Genomic DNA, 19,887 nt, shown 5'->3' with positions numbered 1-19,887 from the left:
GAGAAGTTCTGTGAAAATAAAACTTGATTTTCGTCGAATCCAGTAAGCATGTTTCCATTTATTTCTCTTTCTTTCTTTCTTTCTCTCACAAATATGCTGGATCGCTGTTACTCAAAGATATTTCACACGTTCGTTGTGAGATGGCTCTTTGAAAGTTGTTTGTTGTAGGGTTTAATGCCATTTTTCAGCACAAGATAGGCTATGCATGGCAGGCAATATAAATGGTGGAAGAAGAACCCGGGAGAAGAAAACTGAACGGAAAGAACTCCCGACCCATGATAACATACTGGCAAGCTTTCTCTGATAACCACATGGGCCAAATCCGAAACTCAAACACACGCAGACAGGTGAGATGGCCGCGATCCGTAATGGTGGGCTATTTAGACCACCCGGGGTACCCACCCCTTGAAAGAGCAGTGTAAGAAATAATAACATTATCGATTGGCACGTGCTAATCAGAGACATCCAGACTAATTTTGTCATAAGCTTGAGATTATTGGTTATTTTTAATTGAATTATCAGGGGTTAGCGCGAACGCAGACCCCCACACTAATAAATAACGACCCCGAGTCACCCACATTTGGGGTGATCGCAGGTTTCAGCCCAACCGAAGTGCAATGGAAAGGCCTCATCCTGGGGAAACCGCCTAGCTGATCACGGTACTCCCTGGTCCAGGTAAGTATGATTTCTTGACGTTTACTGACGTTTATCAACTGACATTTGTGTCTGGAGTAGGAAGTGTGCCTCTAAGTAATGAAAATAAATTAAAACGATTCAGGGCCATGGTACTGCTGATGTCTTAGTATTCCGAATAACTTTATAGCTTATGTTTCAACATTACAAAAGTAACTGAAATGTCTTCAAATAGTCCTTTATTTGCAATTTCAGTTTCTTTTACGGTGGATATATGCTATATAGGTTTGCTCGGACGGCAGGGGATAGTTTCGTATATTGGCCCCTGGCAAATTTCTTAACTTGAGGCAACGGTGCGTATTTTTCAGCTATTATGGTTTTTTAATTAAATATATGGATACATTTTTCAATTCCGCGTTTCGGGCTTGTCTTGTTCTTGAAACTGATATCAGCCATTGACCTCCCATAGTTACTTCACAGCAAGTTGACAGTGAAATAGCAATAGTCGTCTAGCAAGAACTATGGTCAATCACATCCAGCTGTTTAGTACACAATGCTTTCCCGAACTGTTACGTAGGGAAAGGGATTGTGTTTGCACTGGCAAGATCGCTTGGTGTCATAAATGAAAAATGCAGGTATAAATTTGAGGTTGCAGTGCATCAACCTCTTTTGCTATGAACCACTGCAAATCGACTTGTCAGGTCAAAGGAATACTACTATTTGTTTCCTCTGTTTTATTAAATTTGAAATCTTTGTGCCACTGATTGGCCAGCTACGCTTCGCCGTACTCCGAGTCTAGAAGCTTTGGATTGTTGAAAGTGCTGCTGATACAGAAGTAACTGGTGATGCAGATGATCTCTACAATGAGACTTATGATGAAGCTGTCACTGCTTTTGATAAGGACAACAAGCTTGCTGTATTAACGAAGTTGTTCCTGTTATTTGAAGATATTGTTTCTCTCTCTCTCTCTCTCTCTCTCTACTGCAGAGAAGTTCTGTGAAAATAAAACTTGATTTTCGTCGAATCCAGTAAGCATGTTTCCATTTATTTCTCTTTCTTTCTTTCTTTCTCTCACAAATATGCTGGATCGCTGTTACTCAAAGATATTTCACACGTTCGTTGTGAGATGGCTCTTTGAAAGTTGTTTGTTGTAGGGTTTAATGCCATTTTTCAGCACAAGATAGGCTATGCATGGCAGGCAATATAAATGGTGGAGGAAGAACCCGGGAGAAGAAAAATGAACGGAAAGAACTCCCGACCCATGATAACATACTGGCAAGCTTTCTCTGATAACCACATGGGCCAAATCCGAAACTCAAACACACGCAGACAGGTGAGATGGCCGCGATCCGTAATGGTGGGCTATTTAGACCACCCGGGGTACCCACCCCTTGAAAGAGCAGTGTAAGAAATAATAACATTATCGATTGGCACGTGCTAATCAGAGACATCCAGACTAATTTTGTCATAAGCTTGAGATTATTGGTTATTTTTAATTGAATTATCAGGGGTTAGCGCGAACGCAGACCCCCACACTAATAAATAACGACCCCGAGTCACCCACATTTGGGGTGATCGCAAGTTTCAGCCCAACCGAAGTGCAATGGAAAGGCCTCATCCTGGGGAAACCGCCTAGCTGATCACGGTACTCCCTGGTCCAGGTAAGTATGATTTCTTGACGTTTACTGACGTTTATCAACTGACATTTGTGTCTGGAGTAGGAAGTGTGCCTCTAAGTAATGAAAATAAATTAAAACGATTCAGGGCCATGGTACTGCTGATGTCTTAGTATTCCGAATAACTTTATAGCTTATGTTTCAACATTACAAAAGTAACTGAAATGTCTTCAAATAGTCCTTTATTTGCAATTTCAGTTTCTTTTACGGTGGATATATGCTATATAGGTTTGCTCGGACGGCAGGGGATAGTTTCGTATATTGGCCCCTGGCAAATTTCTTAACTTGAGGCAACGGTGCGTATTTTTCAGCTATTATGGTTTTTTAATTAAATATATGGATACATTTTTCAATTCCGCGTTTCGGGCTTGTCTTGTTCTTGAAACTGATATCAGCCATTGACCTCCCATAGTTACTTCACAGCAAGTTGACAGTGAAATAGCAATAGTCGTCTAGCAAGAACTATGGTCAATCACATCCAGCTGTTTAGTACACAATGCTTTCCCGAACTGTTACGTAGGGAAAGGGATTGTGTTTGCACTGGCAAGATCGCTTGGTGTCATAAATGAAAAATGCAGGTATAAATTTGAGGTTGCAGTGCATCAACCTCTTTTGCTATGAACCACTGCAAATCGACTTGTCAGGTCAAAGGAATACTACTATTTGTTTCCTCTGTTTTATTAAATTTGAAATCTTTGTGCCACTGATTGGCCAGCTACGCTTCGCCGTACTCCGAGTCTAGAAGCTTTGGATTGTTGAAAGTGCTGCTGATACAGAAGTAACTGGTGATGCAGATGATCTCTACAATGAGACTTATGATGAAGCTGTCACTGCTTTTGATAAGGACAACAAGCTTGCTGTATTAACGAAGTTGTTCCTGTTATTTGAAGATATTGTTTCTCTCTCTCTCTCTCTCTCTCTCTCTACTGCAGAGAAGTTCTGTGAAAATAAAACTTGATTTTCGTCGAATCCAGTAAGCATGTTTCCATTTATTTCTCTTTCTTTCTTTCTTTCTCTCACAAATATGCTGGATCGCTGTTACTCAAAGATATTTCACACGTTCGTTGTGAGATGGCTCTTTGAAAGTTGTTTGTTGTAGGGTTTAATGCCATTTTTCAGCACAAGATAGGCTATGCATGGCAGGCAATATAAATGGTGGAGGAAGAACCCGGGAGAAGAAAACTGAACGGAAAGAACTCCCGACCCATGATAACATACTGGCAAGCTTTCTCTGATAACCACATGGGCCAAATCCGAAACTCAAACACACGCAGACAGGTGAGATGGCCGCGATCCGTAATGGTGGGCTATTTAGACCACCCGGGGTACCCACCCCTTGAAAGAGCAGTGTAAGAAATAATAACATTATCGATTGGCACGTGCTAATCAGAGACATCCAGACTAATTTTGTCATAAGTTTGAGATTATTGGTTATTTTTAATTGAATTATCAGGGGTTAGCGCGAACGCAGACCCCCACACTAATAAATAACGACCCCGAGTCACCCACATTTGGGGTGATCGCAGGTTTCAGCCCAACCGAAGTGCAATGGAAAGGCCTCATCCTGGGGAAACCGCCTAGCTGATCACGGTACTCCCTGGTCCAGGTAAGTATGATTTCTTGACGTTTACTGACGTTTATCAACTGACGTTTGTGTCTGGAGCAGGAAGTGTGCCTCTAAGTAATGAAAATAAATTAAAACGATTCAGGGCCATGGTACTGCTGATGTCTTAGTATTCCGAATAACTTTATAGCTTATGTTTCAACATTACAAAAGTAACTGAAATGTCTTCAAATAGTCCTTTATTTGCAATTTCAGTTTCTTTTACGGTGGATATATGCTATATAGGTTTGCTCGGACGGCAGGGGATAGTTTCGTATATTGGCCCCTGGCAAATTTCTTAACTTGAGGCAACGGTGCGTATTTTTCAGCTATTATGGTTTTTTAATTAAATATATGGATACATTTTTCAATTCCGCGTTTCGGGCTTGTCTTGTTCTTGAAACTGATATCAGCCATTGACCTCCCATAGTTACTTCACAGCAAGTTGACAGTGAAATAGCAATAGTCGTCTAGCAAGAACTATGGTCAATCACATCCAGCTGTTTAGTACACAATGCTTTCCCGAACTGTTACGTAGGGAAAGGGATTGTGTTTGCACTGGCAAGATCGCTTGGTGTCATAAATGAAAAATGCAGGTATAAATTTGAGGTTGCAGTGCATCAACCTCTTTTGCTATGAACCACTGCAAATCGACTTGTCAGGTCAAAGGAATACTACTATTTGTTTCCTCTGTTTTATTAAATTTGAAATCTTTGTGCCACTGATTGGCCAGCTACGCTTCGCCGTACTCCGAGTCTAGAAGCTTTGGATTGTTGAAAGTGCTGCTGATACAGAAGTAACTGGTGATGCAGATGATCTCTACAATGAGACTTATGATGAAGCTGTCACTGCTTTTGATAAGGACAACAAGCTTGCTGTATTAACGAAGTTGTTCCTGTTATTTGAAGATATTGTTTCTCTCTCTCTCTCTCTCTCTCTCTCTCTCTACTGCAGAGAAGTTCTGTGAAAATAAAACTTGATTTTCGTCGAATCCAGTAAGCATGTTTCCATTTATTTCTCTTTCTTTCTTTCTTTCTCTCACAAATATGCTGGATCGCTGTTACTCAAAGATATTTCACACGTTCGTTGTGAGATGGCTCTTTGAAAGTTGTTTGTTGTAGGGTTTAATGCCATTTTTCAGCACAAGATAGGCTATGCATGGCAGGCAATATAAATGGTGGAGGAAGAACCCGGGAGAAGAAAACTGAACGGAAAGAACTCCCGACCCATGATAACATACTGGCAAGCTTTCTCTGATAACCACATGGGCCAAATCCGAAACTCAAACACACGCAGACAGGTGAGATGGCCGCGATCCGTAATGGTGGGCTATTTAGACCACCCGGGGTACCCACCCCTTGAAAGAGCAGTGTAAGAAATAATAACATTATCGATTGGCACGTGCTAATCAGAGACATCCAGACTAATTTTGTCATAAGTTTGAGATTATTGGTTATTTTTAATTGAATTATCAGGGGTTAGCGCGAACGCAGACCCCCACACTAATAAATAACGACCCCGAGTCACCCACATTTGGGGTGATCGCAGGTTTCAGCCCAACCGAAGTGCAATGGAAAGGCCTCATCCTGGGGAAACCGCCTAGCTGATCACGGTACTCCCTGGTCCAGGTAAGTATGATTTCTTGACGTTTACTGACGTTTATCAACTGACGTTTGTGTCTGGAGCAGGAAGTGTGCCTCTAAGTAATGAAAATAAATTAAAACGATTCAGGGCCATGGTACTGCTGATGTCTTAGTATTCCGAATAACTTTATAGCTTATGTTTCAACATTACAAAAGTAACTGAAATGTCTTCAAATAGTCCTTTATTTGCAATTTCAGTTTCTTTTACGGTGGATATATGCTATATAGGTTTGCTCGGACGGCAGGGGATAGTTTCGTATATTGGCCCCTGGCAAATTTCTTAACTTGAGGCAACGGTGCGTATTTTTCAGCTATTATGGTTTTTTAATTAAATATATGGATACATTTTTCAATTCCGCGTTTCGGGCTTGTCTTGTTCTTGAAACTGATATCAGCCATTGACCTCCCATAGTTACTTCACAGCAAGTTGACAGTGAAATAGCAATAGTCGTCTAGCAAGAACTATGGTCAATCACATCCAGCTGTTTAGTACACAATGCTTTCCCGAACTGTTACGTAGGGAAAGGGATTGTGTTTGCACTGGCAAGATCGCTTGGTGTCATAAATGAAAAATGCAGGTATAAATTTGAGGTTGCAGTGCATCAACCTCTTTTGCTATGAACCACTGCAAATCGACTTGTCAGGTCAAAGGAATACTACTATTTGTTTCCTCTGTTTTATTAAATTTGAAATCTTTGTGCCACTGATTGGCCAGCTACGCTTCGCCGTACTCCGAGTCTAGAAGCTTTGGATTGTTGAAAGTGCTGCTGATACAGAAGTAACTGGTGATGCAGATGATCTCTACAATGAGACTTATGATGAAGCTGTCACTGCTTTTGATAAGGACAACAAGCTTGCTGTATTAACGAAGTTGTTCCTGTTATTTGAAGATATTGTTTCTCTCTCTCTCTCTCTCTCTCTCTCTCTACTGCAGAGAAGTTCTGTGAAAATAAAACTTGATTTTCGTCGAATCCAGTAAGCATGTTTCCATTTATTTCTCTTTCTTTCTTTCTTTCTCTCACAAATATGCTGGATCGCTGTTACTCAAAGATATTTCACACGTTCGTTGTGAGATGGCTCTTTGAAAGTTGTTTGTTGTAGGGTTTAATGCCATTTTTCAGCACAAGATAGGCTATGCATGGCAGGCAATATAAATGGTGGAGGAAGAACCCGGGAGAAGAAAACTGAACGGAAAGAACTCCCGACCCATGATAACATACTGGCAAGCTTTCTCTGATAACCACATGGGCCAAATCCGAAACTCAAACACACGCAGACAGGTGAGATGGCCGCGATCCGTAATGGTGGGCTATTTAGACCACCCGGGGTACCCACCCCTTGAAAGAGCAGTGTAAGAAATAATAACATTATCGATTGGCACGTGCTAATCAGAGACATCCAGACTAATTTTGTCATAAGTTTGAGATTATTGGTTATTTTTAATTGAATTATCAGGGGTTAGCGCGAACGCAGACCCCCACACTAATAAATAACGACCCCGAGTCACCCACATTTGGGGTGATCGCAGGTTTCAGCCCAACCGAAGTGCAATGGAAAGGCCTCATCCTGGGGAAACCGCCTAGCTGATCACGGTACTCCCTGGTCCAGGTAAGTATGATTTCTTGACGTTTACTGACGTTTATCAACTGACGTTTGTGTCTGGAGCAGGAAGTGTGCCTCTAAGTAATGAAAATAAATTAAAACGATTCAGGGCCATGGTACTGCTGATGTCTTAGTATTCCGAATAACTTTATAGCTTATGTTTCAACATTACAAAAGTAACTGAAATGTCTTCAAATAGTCCTTTATTTGCAATTTCAGTTTCTTTTACGGTGGATATATGCTATATAGGTTTGCTCGGACGGCAGGGGATAGTTTCGTATATTGGCCCCTGGCAAATTTCTTAACTTGAGGCAACGGTGCGTATTTCTCAGCTATTATGGTTTTTTAATTAAATATATGGATACATTTTTCAATTCCGCGTTTCGGGCTTGTCTTGTTCTTGAAACTGATATCAGCCATTGACCTCCCATAGTTACTTCACAGCAAGTTGACAGTGAAATAGCAATAGTCGTCTAGCAAGAACTATGGTCAATCACATCCAGCTGTTTAGTACACAATGCTTTCCCGAACTGTTACGTAAGGAAAGGGATTGTTTTTGCACTGGCAAGATCGCTTGGTGTCATAAATGAAAAATGCAGGTATAAATTTGAGGTTGCAGTGCATCAACCTCTTTTGCTATGAACCACTGCAAATCGACTTGTCAGGTCAAAGGAATACTACTATTTGTTTCCTCTGTTTTATTAAATTTGAAATCTTTGTGCCACTGATTGGCCAGCTACGCTTCGCCGTACTCCGAGTCTAGAAGCTTTGGATTGTTGAAAGTGCTGCTGATACAGAAGTAACTGGTGATGCAGATGATCTCTACAATGAGACTTATGATGAAGCTGTCACTGCTTTTGATAAGGACAACAAGCTTGCTGTATTAACGAAGTTGTTCCTGTTATTTGAAGATATTGTTTCTCTCTATCTCTCTCTCTCTCTCTCTCTCTCTCTCTCTCTCTCTACTGCAGAGAAGTTCTGTGAAAATAAAACTTGATTTTCGTCGAATCCAGTAAGCATGTTTCCATTTATTTCTCTTTCTTTCTTTCTTTCTCTCACAAATATGCTGGATCGCTGTTACTCAAAGATATTTCACACGTTCGTTGTGAGATGGCTCTTTGAAAGTTGTTTGTTGTAGGGTTTAATGCCATTTTTCAGCACAAGACAGGCTATGCATGGCATGCAATATAAATGGTGGAGGAAGAACCCGGGAGAAGAAAAATGAACGGAAAGAACTCCCGACCCATGATAACATACTGGGAAGCTTTCTCTGATAACCACATGGGCCAAATCCGAAACTCAAACACACGCAGACAGGTGAGATGGCCGCGATCCGTAATGGTGGGCTATTTAGACCACCCGGGGTACCCACCCCTTGAAAGAGCAGTGTAAGAAATAATAACATTATCGATTGGCACGTGCTAATCAGAGACATCCAGACTAATTTTGTCCTAAGCTTGAGATTATTGGTTATTTTTAATTGAATTATCAGGGGTTAGCGCGAACGCAGACCCCCACACTAATAAATAACGACCCCGAGTCACCCACATTTGGGGTGATCGCAGGTTTCAGCCCAACCGAAGTGCAATGGAAAGGCCTCATCCTGGGGAAACCGCCTAGCTGATCACGGTACTCCCTGGTCCAGGTAAGTATGATTTCTTGACGTTTACTGACGTTTATCAACTGACATTTGTGTCTGGAGTAGGAAGTGTGCCTCTAAGTAATGAAAATAAATTAAAACGATTCAGGGCCATGGTACTGCTGATGTCTTAGTATTCCGAATAACTTTATAGCTTATGTTTCAACATTACAAAAGTAACTGAAATGTCTTCAAATAGTCCTTTATTTGCAATTTCAGTTTCTTTTACGGTGGATATATGCTATATAGGTTTGCTCGGACGGCAGGGGATAGTTTCGTATATTGGCCCCTGGCAAATTTCTTAACTTGAGGCAACGGTGCGTATTTTTCAGCTATTATGGTTTTTTAATTAAATATATGGATACATTTTTCAATTCCGCGTTTCGGGCTTGTCTTGTTCTTGAAACTGATATCAGCCATTGACCTCCCATAGTTACTTCACAGCAAGTTGACAGTGAAATAGCAATAGTCGTCTAGCAAGAACTATGGTCAATCACATCCAGCTGTTTAGTACACAATGCTTTCCCGAACTGTTACGTAGGGAAAGGGATTGTGTTTGCACTGGCAAGATCGCTTGGTGTCATAAATGAAAAATGCAGGTATAAATTTGAGGTTGCAGTGCATCAACCTCTTTTGCTATGAACCACTGCAAATCGACTTGTCAGGTCAAAGGAATACTACTATTTGTTTCCTCTGTTTTATTAAATTTGAAATCTTTGTGCCACTGATTGGCCAGCTACGCTTCGCCGTACTCCGAGTCTAGAAGCTTTGGATTGTTGAAAGTGCTGCTGATACAGAAGTAACTGGTGATGCAGATGATCTCTACAATGAGACTTATGATGAAGCTGTCACTGCTTTTGATAAGGACAACAAGCTTGCTGTATTAACGAAGTTGTTCCTGTTATTTGAAGATATTGTTTCTCTCTCTCTCTCTCTCTCTCTCTCTCTCTCTCTCTCTCTCTCTCTCTCTCTCTACTGCAGAGAAGTTCTGTGAAAATAAAACTTGATTTTCGTCGAATCCAGTAAGCATGTTTCCATTTATTTCTCTTTCTTTCTTTCTTTCTCTCACAAATATGCTGGATCGCTGTTACTCAAAGATATTTCACACGTTCGTTGTGAGATGGCTCTTTGAAAGTTGTTTGTTGTAGGGTTTAATGCCATTTTTCAGCACAAGATAGGCTATGCATGGCAGGCAATATAAATGGTGGAGGAAGAACCCGGGAGAAGAAAACTGAACGGAAAGAACTCCCGACCCATGATAACATACTGGCAAGCTTTCTCTGATAACCACATGGGCCAAATCCGAAACTCAAACACACGCAGACAGGTGAGATGGCCGCGATCCGTAATGGTGGGCTATTTAGACCACCCGGGGTACCCACCCCTTGAAAGAGCAGTGTAAGAAATAATAACATTATCGATTGGCACGTGCTAATCAGAGACATCCAGACTAATTTTGTCATAAGCTTGAGATTATTGGTTATTTTTAATTGAATTATCAGGGGTTAGCGCGAACGCAGACCCCCACACTAATAAATAACGACCCCGAGTCACCCACATTTGGGGTGATCGCAGGTTTCAGCCCAACCGAAGTGCAATGGAAAGGCCTCATCCTGGGGAAACCGCCTAGCTGATCACGGTACTCCCTGGTCCAGGTAAGTATGATTTCTTGACGTTTACTGACGTTTATCAACTGACATTTGTGTCTGGAGTAGGAAGTGTGCCTCTAAGTAATGAAAATAAATTAAAACGATTCAGGGCCATGGTACTGCTGATGTCTTAGTATTCCGAATAACTTTATAGCTTATGTTTCAACATTACAAAAGTAACTGAAATGTCTTCAAATAGTCCTTTATTTGCAATTTCAGTTTCTTTTACGGTGGATATATGCTATATAGGTTTGCTCGGACGGCAGGGGATAGTTTCGTATATTGGCCCCTGGCAAATTTCTTAACTTGAGGCAACGGTGCGTATTTTTCAGCTATTATGGTTTTTTAATTAAATATATGGATACATTTTTCAATTCCGCGTTTCGGGCTTGTCTTGTTCTTGAAACTGATATCAGCCATTGACCTCCCATAGTTACTTCACAGCAAGTTGACAGTGAAATAGCAATAGTCGTCTAGCAAGAACTATGGTCAATCACATCCAGCTGTTTAGTACACAATGCTTTCCCGAACTGTTACGTAGGGAAAGGGATTGTGTTTGCACTGGCAAGATCGCTTGGTGTCATAAATGAAAAATGCAGGTATAAATTTGAGGTTGCAGTGCATCAACCTCTTTTGCTATGAACCACTGCAAATCGACTTGTCAGGTCAAAGGAATACTACTATTTGTTTCCTCTGTTTTATTAAATTTGAAATCTTTGTGCCACTGATTGGCCAGCTACGCTTCGCCGTACTCCGAGTCTAGAAGCTTTGGATTGTTGAAAGTGCTGCTGATACAGAAGTAACTGGTGATGCAGATGATCTCTACAATGAGACTTATGATGAAGCTGTCACTGCTTTTGATAAGGACAACAAGCTTGCTGTATTAACGAAGTTGTTCCTGTTATTTGAAGATATTGTTTCTCTCTCTCTCTCTCTCTCTCTCTCTCTACTGCAGAGAAGTTCTGTGAAAAAAAAACTTGATTTTCGTCGAATCCAGTAAGCATGTTTCCATTTATTTCTCTTTCTTTCTTTCTTTCTCTCACAAATATGCTGGATCGCTGTTACTCAAAGATATTTCACACGTTCGTTGTGAGATGGCTCTTTGAAAGTTGTTTGTTGTAGGGTTTAATGCCATTTTTCAGCACAAGATAGGCTATGCATGGCATGCAATATAAATGGTGGAAGAAGAACCCGGGAGAAGAAAACTGAACGGAAAGAACTCCCGACCCATGATAACATACTGGCAAGCTTTCTCTGATAACCACATGGGCCAAATCCGAAACTCAAACACACGCAGACAGGTGAGATGGCCGCGATCCGTAATGGTGGGCTATTTAGACCACCCGGGGTACCCACCCCTTGAAAGAGCAGTGTAAGAAATAATAACATTATCGATTGGCACGTGCTAATCAGAGACATCCAGACTAATTTTGTCATAAGCTTGAGATTATTGGTTATTTTTAATTGAATTATCAGGGGTTAGCGCGAACGCAGACCCCCACACTAATAAATAACGACCCCGAGTCACCCACATTTGGGGTGATCGCAGGTTTCAGCCCAACCGAAGTGCAATGGAAAGGCCTCATCCTGGGGAAACCGCCTAGCTGATCACGGTACTCCCTGGTCCAGGTAAGTATGATTTCTTGACGTTTACTGACGTTTATCAACTGACATTTGTGTCTGGAGTAGGAAGTGTGCCTCTAAGTAATGAAAATAAATTAAAACGATTCAGGGCCATGGTACTGCTGATGTCTTAGTATTCCGAATAACTTTATAGCTTATGTTTCAACATTACAAAAGTAACTGAAATGTCTTCAAATAGTCCTTTATTTGCAATTTCAGTTTCTTTTACGGTGGATATATGCTATATAGGTTTGCTCGGACGGCAGGGGATAGTTTCGTATATTGGCCCCTGGCAAATTTCTTAACTTGAGGCAACGGTGCGTATTTTTCAGCTATTATGGTTTTTTAATTAAATATATGGATACATTTTTCAATTCCGCGTTTCGGGCTTGTCTTGTTCTTGAAACTGATATCAGCCATTGACCTCCCATAGTTACTTCACAGCAAGTTGACAGTGAAATAGCAATAGTCGTCTAGCAAGAACTATGGTCAATCACATCCAGCTGTTTAGTACACAATGCTTTCCCGAACTGTTACGTAGGGAAAGGGATTGTGTTTGCACTGGCAAGATCGCTTGGTGTCATAAATGAAAAATGCAGGTATAAATTTGAGGTTGCAGTGCATCAACCTCTTTTGCTATGAACCACTGCAAATCGACTTGTCAGGTCAAAGGAATACTACTATTTGTTTCCTCTGTTTTATTAAATTTGAAATCTTTGTGCCACTGATTGGCCAGCTACGCTTCGCCGTACTCCGAGTCTAGAAGCTTTGGATTGTTGAAAGTGCTGCTGATACAGAAGTAACTGGTGATGCAGATGATCTCTACAATGAGACTTATGATGAAGCTGTCACTGCTTTTGATAAGGACAACAAGCTTGCTGTATTAACGAAGTTGTTCCTGTTATTTGAAGATATTGTTTCTCTCTCTCTCTCTCTCTCTCTCTCTCTCTCTCTCTCTCTCTCTCTACTGCAGAGAAGTTCTGTGAAAATAAAACTTGATTTTCGTCGAATCCAGTAAGCATGTTTCCATTTATTTCTCTTTCTTTCTTTCTTTCTCTCACAAATATGCTGGATCGCTGTTACTCAAAGATATTTCACACGTTCGTTGTGAGATGGCTCTTTGAAAGTTGTTTGTTGTAGGGTTTAATGCCATTTTTCAGCACAAGATAGGCTATGCATGGCAGGCAATATAAATGGTGGAGGAAGAACCCGGGAGAAGAAAACTGAACGGAAAGAACTCCCGACCCATGATAACATACTGGCAAGCTTTCTCTGATAACCACATGGGCCAAATCCGAAACTCAAACACACGCAGACAGGTGAGATGGCCGCGATCCGTAATGGTGGGCTATTTAGACCACCCGGGGTACCCACCCCTTGAAAGAGCAGTGTAAGAAATAATAACATTATCGATTGGCACGTGCTAATCAGAGACATCCAGACTAATTTTGTCATAAGCTTGAGATTATTGGTTATTTTTAATTGAATTATCAGGGGTTAGCGCGAACGCAGACCCCCACACTAATAAATAACGACCCCGAGTCACCCACATTTGGGGTGATCGCAGGTTTCAGCCCAACCGAAGTGCAATGGAAAGGCCTCATCCTGGGGAAACCGCCTAGCTGATCACGGTACTCCCTGGTCCAGGTAAGTATGATTTCTTGACGTTTACTGACGTTTATCAACTGACATTTGTGTCTGGAGTAGGAAGTGTGCCTCTAAGTAATGAAAATAAATTAAAACGATTCAGGGCCATGGTACTGCTGATGTCTTAGTATTCCGAATAACTTTATAGCTTATGTTTCAACATTACAAAAGTAACTGAAATGTCTTCAAATAGTCCTTTATTTGCAATTTCAGTTTCTTTTACGGTGGATATATGCTATATAGGTTTGCTCGGACGGCAGGGGATAGTTTCGTATATTGGCCCCTGGCAAATTTCTTAACTTGAGGCAACGGTGCGTATTTTTCAGCTATTATGGTTTTTTAATTAAATATATGGATACATTTTTCAATTCCGCGTTTCGGGCTTGTCTTGTTCTTGAAACTGATATCAGCCATTGACCTCCCATAGTTACTTCACAGCAAGTTGACAGTGAAATAGCAATAGTCGTCTAGCAAGAACTAAGGTCAATCACATCCAGCTGTTTAGTACACAATGCTTTCCCGAATTGTTACGTAGGGAAAGGGATTGTGTTTGCACTGGCAAGATCGCTTGGTGTCATAAATGAAAAATGCAGGTATAAATTTGAGGTTGCAGTGCATCAACCTCTTTTGCTATGAACCACTGCAAATCGACTTGTCAGGTCAAAGGAATACTACTATTTGTTTCCTCTGTTTTATTAAATTTGAAATCTTTGTGCCACTGATTGGCCAGCTACGCTTCGCCGTACTCCGAGTCTAGAAGCTTTGGATTGTTGAAAGTGCTGCTGATACAGAAGTAACTGGTGATGCAGATGATCTCTACAATGAGACTTATGATGAAGCTGTCACTGCTTTTGATAAGGACAACAAGCTTGCTGTATTAACGAAGTTGTTCCTGTTATTTGAAGATATTGTTTCTCTCTCTCTCTCTCTCTCTCTCTCTCTCTCTCTCTCTCTCTACTGCAGAGAAGTTCTGTGAAAATAAAACTTGATTTTCGTCGAATCCAGTAAGCATGTTTCCATTTATTTCTCTTTCTTTCTTTCTTTCTCTCACAAATATGCTGGATCGCTGTTACTCAAAGATATTTCACACGTTCGTTGTGAGATGGCTCTTTGAAAGTTGTTTGTTGTAGGGTTTAATGCCATTTTTCAGCACAAGATAGGCTATGCATGGCAGGCAATATAAATGGTGGAGGAAGAACCCGGGAGAAGAAAAATGAACGGAAAGAACTCCCGACCCATGATAACATACTGGCAAGCTTTCTCTGATAACCACATGGGCCAAATCCGAAACTCAAACACACGCAGACAGGTGAGATGGCCGCGATCCGTAATGGTGGGCTATTTAGACCACCCGGGGTACCCACCCCTTGAAAGAGCAGTGTAAGAAATAATAACATTATCGATTGGCACGTGCTAATCAGAGACATCCAGACTAATTTTGTCATAAGCTTGAGATTATTGGTTATTTTTAATTGAATTATCAGGGGTTAGCGCGAACGCAGACCCCCACACTAATAAATAACGACCCCGAGTCACCCACATTTGGGGTGATCGCAGGTTTCAGCCCAACCGAAGTGCAATGGAAAGGCCTCATCCTGGGGAAACCGCCTAGCTGATCACGGTACTCCCTGGTCCAGGTAAGTATGATTTCTTGACGTTTACTGACGTTTATCAACTGACATTTGTGTCTGGAGTAGGAAGTGTGCCTCTAAGTAATGAAAATAAATTAAAACGATTCAGGGCCATGGTACTGCTGATGTCTTAGTATTCCGAATAACTTTATAGCTTATGTTTCAACATTACAAAAGTAACTGAAATGTCTTCAAATAGTCCTTTATTTGCAATTTCAGTTTCTTTTACGGTGGATATATGCTATATAGGTTTGCTCGGACGGCAGGGGATAGTTTCGTATATTGGCCCCTGGCAAATTTCTTAACTTGAGGCAACGGTGCGTATTTTTCAGCTATTATGGTTTTTTAATTAAATATATGGATACATTTTTCAATTCCGCGTTTCGGGCTTGTCTTGTTCTTGAAACTGATATCAGCCATTGACCTCCCATAGTTACTTCACAGCAAGTTGACAGTGAAATAGCAATAGTCGTCTAGCAAGAACTATGGTCAATCACATCCAGCTGTTTAGTACACAATGCTTTCCCGAACTGTTACGTAGGGAAAGGGATTGTGTTTGCACTGGCAAGATCGCTTGGTGTCATAAATGAAAAATGCAGGTATAAATTTGAGGTTGCAGTGCATCAACCTCTTTTGCTATGAACCACTGCAAATCGACTTGTCAGGTCAAAGGAATACTACTATTTGTTTCCTCTGTTTTATTAAATTTGAAATCTTTGTGCCACTGATTGGCCAGCTACGCTTCGCCGTACTCCGAGTCTAGAAGCTTTGGATTGTTGAAAGTGCTGCTGATACAGAAGTAACTGGTGATGCAGATGATCTCTACAATGAGACTTATGATGAAGCTGTCACTGCTTTTGATAAGGACAACAAGCTTGCTGTATTAACGAAGTTGTTCCTGTTATTTGAAGATATTGTTTCTCTCTCTCTCTCTCTCTCTCTCTCTCTCTCTCTCTCTCTCTACTGCAGAGAAGTTCTGTGAAAATAAAACTTGATTTTCGTCGAATCCAGTAAGCATGTTTCCATTTATTTCTCTTTCTTTCTTTCTTTCTCTCACAAATATGCTGGATCGCTGTTACTCAAAGATATTTCACACGTTCGTTGTGAGATGGCTCTTTGAAAGTTGTTTGTTGTAGGGTTTAATGCCATTTTTCAGCACAAGATAGGCTATGCATGGCAGGCAATATAAATGGTGGAGGAAGAACCCGGGAGAAGAAAACTGAACGGAAAGAACTCCCGACCCATGATAACATACTGGCAAGCTTTCTCTGATAACCACATGGGCCAAATCCGAAACTCAAACACACGCAGACAGGTGAGATGGCCGCGATCCGTAATGGTGGGCTATTTAGACCACCCGGGGTACCCACCCCTTGAAAGAGCAGTGTAAGAAATAATAACATTATCGATTGGCACGTGCTAATCAGAGACATCCAGACTAATTTTGTCATAAGCTTGAGATTATTGGTTATTTTTAATTGAATTATCAGGGGTTAGCGCGAACGCAGACCCCCACACTAATAAATAACGACCCCGAGTCACCCACATTTGGGGTGATCGCAGGTTTCAGCCCAACCGAAGTGCAATGGAAAGGCCTCATCCTGGGGAAACCGCCTAGCTGATCACGGTACTCCCTGGTCCAGGTAAGTATGATTTCTTGACGTTTACTGACGTTTATCAACTGACATTTGTGTCTGGAGTAGGAAGTGTGCCTCTAAGTAATGAAAATAAATTAAAACGATTCAGGGCCATGGTACTGCTGATGTCTTAGTATTCCGAATAACTTTATAGCTTATGTTTCAACATTACAAAAGTAACTGAAATGTCTTCAAATAGTCCTTTATTTGCAATTTCAGTTTCTTTTACGGTGGATATATGCTATATAGGTTTGCTCGGACGGCAGGGGATAGTTTCGTATATTGGCCCCTGGCAAATTTCTTAACTTGAGGCAACGGTGCGTATTTTTCAGCTATTATGGTTTTTTAATTAAATATATGGATACATTTTTCAATTCCGCGTTTCGGGCTTGTCTTGTTCTTGAAACTGATATCAGCCATTGACCTCCCATAGTTACTTCACAGCAAGTTGACAGTGAAATAGCAATAGTCGTCTAGCAAGAACTATGGTCAATCACATCCAGCTGTTTAGTACACAATGCTTTCCCGAACTGTTACGTAGGGAAAGGGATTGTGTTTGCACTGGCAAGATCGCTTGGTGTCATAAATGAAAAATGCAGGTATAAATTTGAGGTTGCAGTGCATCAACCTCTTTTGCTATGAACCACTGCAAATCGACTTGTCAGGTCAAAGGAATACTACTATTTGTTTCCTCTGTTTTATTAAATTTGAAATCTTTGTGCCACTGATTGGCCAGCTACGCTTCGCCGTACTCCGAGTCTAGAAGCTTTGGATTGTTGAAAGTGCTGCTGATACAGAAGTAACTGGTGATGCAGATGATCTCTACAATGAGACTTATGATGAAGCTGTCACTGCTTTTGATAAGGACAACAAGCTTGCTGTATTAACGAAGTTGTTCCTGTTATTTGAAGATATTGTTTCTCTCTCTCTCTCTCTCTCTCTCTCTCTCTCTCTCTCTCTCTCTCTCTCTCTCTCTCTACTGCAGAGAAGTTCTGTGAAAATAAAACTTGATTTTCGTCGAATCCAGTAAGCATGTTTCCATTTATTTCTCTTTCTTTCTTTCTTTCTCTCACAAATATGCTGGATCGCTGTTACTCAAAGATATTTCACACGTTCGTTGTGAGATGGCTCTTTGAAAGTTGTTTGTTGTAGGGTTTAATGCCATTTTTCAGCACAAGATAGGCTATGCATGGCAGGCAATATAAATGGTGGAAGAAGAACCCGGGAGAAGAAAACTGAACGGAAAGAACTCCCGACCCATGATAACATACTGGCAAGCTTTCTCTGATAACCACATGGGCCAAATCCGAAACTCAAACACACGCAGACAGGTGAGATGGCCGCGATCCGTAATGGTGGGCTATTTAGACCACCCGGGGTACCCACCCCTTGAAAGAGCAGTGTAAGAAATAATAACATTATCGATTGGCACGTGCTAATCAGAGACATCCAGACTAATTTTGTCATAAGCTTGAGATTATTGGTTATTTTTAATTGAATTATCAGGGGTTAGCGCGAACGCAGACCCCCACACTAATAAATAACGACCCCGAGTCACCCACATTTGGGGTGATCGCAGGTTTCAGCCCAACCGAAGTGCAATGGAAAGGCCTCATCCTGGGGAAACCGCCTAGCTGATCACGGTACTCCCTGGTCCAGGTAAGTATGATTTCTTGACGTTTACTGACGTTTATCAACTGACATTTGTGTCTGGAGTAGGAAGTGTGCCTCTAAGTAATGAAAATAAATTAAAACGATTCAGGGCCATGGTACTGCTGATGTCTTAGTATTCCGAATAACTTTATAGCTTATGTTTCAACATTACAAAAGTAACTGAAATGTCTTCAAATAGTCCTTTATTTGCAATTTCAGTTTCTTTTACGGTGGATATATGCTATATAGGTTTGCTCGGACGGCAGGGGATAGTTTCGTATATTGGCCCCTGGCAAATTTCTTAACTTGAGGCAACGGTGCGTATTTTTCAGCTATTATGGTTTTTTAATTAAATATATGGATACATTTTTCAATTCCGCGTTTCGGGCTTGTCTTGTTCTTGAAACTGATATCAGCCATTGACCTCCCATAGTTACTTCACAGCAAGTTGACAGTGAAATAGCAATAGTCGTCTAGCAAGAACTATGGTCAATCACATCCAGCTGTTTAGTACACAATGCTTTCCCGAACTGTTACGTAGGGAAAGGGATTGTGTTTGCACTGGCAAGATCGCTTGGTGTCATAAATGAAAAATGCAGGTATAAATTTGAGGTTGCAGTGCATCAACCTCTTTTGCTATGAACCACAGCAAATCGACTTGTCAGGTCAAAGGAATACTACTATTTGTTTCCTCTGTTTTATTAAATTTGAAATCTTTGTGCCACTGATTGGCCAGCTACGCTTCGCCGTACTCCGAGTCTAGAAGCTTTGGATTGTTGAAAGTGCTGCTGATACAGAAGTAACTGGTGATGCAGATGATCTCTACAATGAGACTTATGATGAAGCTGTCACTGCTTTTGATAAGGACAACAAGCTTGCTGTATTAACGAAGTTGTTCCTGTTATTTGAAGATATTGTTTCTCTCTCTCTCTCTCTCTCTCTCTCTCTCTCTCTCTCTCTCTCTACTGCAGAGAAGTTCTGTGAAAATAAAACTTGATTTTCGTCGAATCCAGTAAGCATGTTTCCATTTATTTCTCTTTCTTTCTTTCTTTCTCTCACAAATATGCTGGATCGCTGTTACTCAAAGATATTTCACACGTTCGTTGTGAGATGGCTCTTTGAAAGTTGTTTGTTGTAGGGTTTAATGCCATTTTTCAGCACAAGATAGGCTATGCATGGCAGGCAATATAAATGGTGGAGGAAGAACCCGGGAGAAGAAAAATGAACGGAAAGAACTCCCGACCCATGATA

General features: G+C 41.0%; 12 non-coding genes across 12 annotated transcripts; all 12 read right to left on the bottom strand.

Annotated features, from left to right (window-relative positions):
* Positions 1–519: 519 nt before the first annotated feature.
* Positions 520–683, bottom strand: LOC149772143 (U1 spliceosomal RNA). Its single transcript, XR_016418024.1, has one exon. It is a non-coding gene; the product is annotated as a U1 spliceosomal RNA (small nuclear RNA).
* A 1,455-nt stretch (positions 684–2,138) lies between these two features.
* Positions 2,139–2,302, bottom strand: LOC149772142 (U1 spliceosomal RNA). The gene has a single exon (XR_016417904.1). It is a non-coding gene; the product is annotated as a U1 spliceosomal RNA (small nuclear RNA).
* Positions 2,303–3,759: 1,457 nt separating this feature from the next.
* On the bottom strand, positions 3,760–3,923 carry LOC149772141 (U1 spliceosomal RNA). Its single transcript, XR_016418023.1, has one exon. It is a non-coding gene; the product is annotated as a U1 spliceosomal RNA (small nuclear RNA).
* Positions 3,924–5,384: 1,461 nt separating this feature from the next.
* LOC149772140 (U1 spliceosomal RNA) lies at positions 5,385–5,548 on the bottom strand. Its single transcript, XR_016418022.1, has one exon. It is a non-coding gene; the product is annotated as a U1 spliceosomal RNA (small nuclear RNA).
* A 1,459-nt stretch (positions 5,549–7,007) lies between these two features.
* Positions 7,008–7,171, bottom strand: LOC149772139 (U1 spliceosomal RNA). The gene has a single exon (XR_016418021.1). It is a non-coding gene; the product is annotated as a U1 spliceosomal RNA (small nuclear RNA).
* A 1,475-nt stretch (positions 7,172–8,646) lies between these two features.
* On the bottom strand, positions 8,647–8,810 carry LOC149772138 (U1 spliceosomal RNA). Its single transcript, XR_016418020.1, has one exon. It is a non-coding gene; the product is annotated as a U1 spliceosomal RNA (small nuclear RNA).
* A 1,485-nt stretch (positions 8,811–10,295) lies between these two features.
* LOC149772137 (U1 spliceosomal RNA) lies at positions 10,296–10,459 on the bottom strand. Its single transcript, XR_016418018.1, has one exon. It is a non-coding gene; the product is annotated as a U1 spliceosomal RNA (small nuclear RNA).
* A 1,459-nt stretch (positions 10,460–11,918) lies between these two features.
* Positions 11,919–12,082, bottom strand: LOC149772136 (U1 spliceosomal RNA). Its single transcript, XR_016418017.1, has one exon. It is a non-coding gene; the product is annotated as a U1 spliceosomal RNA (small nuclear RNA).
* Positions 12,083–13,559: 1,477 nt separating this feature from the next.
* Positions 13,560–13,723, bottom strand: LOC149772135 (U1 spliceosomal RNA). Its single transcript, XR_016418016.1, has one exon. It is a non-coding gene; the product is annotated as a U1 spliceosomal RNA (small nuclear RNA).
* Positions 13,724–15,196: 1,473 nt separating this feature from the next.
* On the bottom strand, positions 15,197–15,360 carry LOC149772134 (U1 spliceosomal RNA). The gene has a single exon (XR_016418015.1). It is a non-coding gene; the product is annotated as a U1 spliceosomal RNA (small nuclear RNA).
* A 1,473-nt stretch (positions 15,361–16,833) lies between these two features.
* On the bottom strand, positions 16,834–16,997 carry LOC149772133 (U1 spliceosomal RNA). Its single transcript, XR_016418014.1, has one exon. It is a non-coding gene; the product is annotated as a U1 spliceosomal RNA (small nuclear RNA).
* A 1,489-nt stretch (positions 16,998–18,486) lies between these two features.
* On the bottom strand, positions 18,487–18,650 carry LOC149772132 (U1 spliceosomal RNA). Its single transcript, XR_016418013.1, has one exon. It is a non-coding gene; the product is annotated as a U1 spliceosomal RNA (small nuclear RNA).
* Positions 18,651–19,887: the final 1,237 nt, after the last annotated feature.

Source organism: Sinohyriopsis cumingii, unplaced genomic scaffold (assembly GCF_028554795.1).
Source record: "Sinohyriopsis cumingii isolate HCF-2022 unplaced genomic scaffold, ASM2855479v2 utg001517l, whole genome shotgun sequence".
NCBI classification, from domain to species: domain Eukaryota; kingdom Metazoa; phylum Mollusca; class Bivalvia; order Unionida; family Unionidae; genus Sinohyriopsis; species Sinohyriopsis cumingii.
This window is presented reverse-complemented; position numbering and strand designations above follow the sequence as displayed.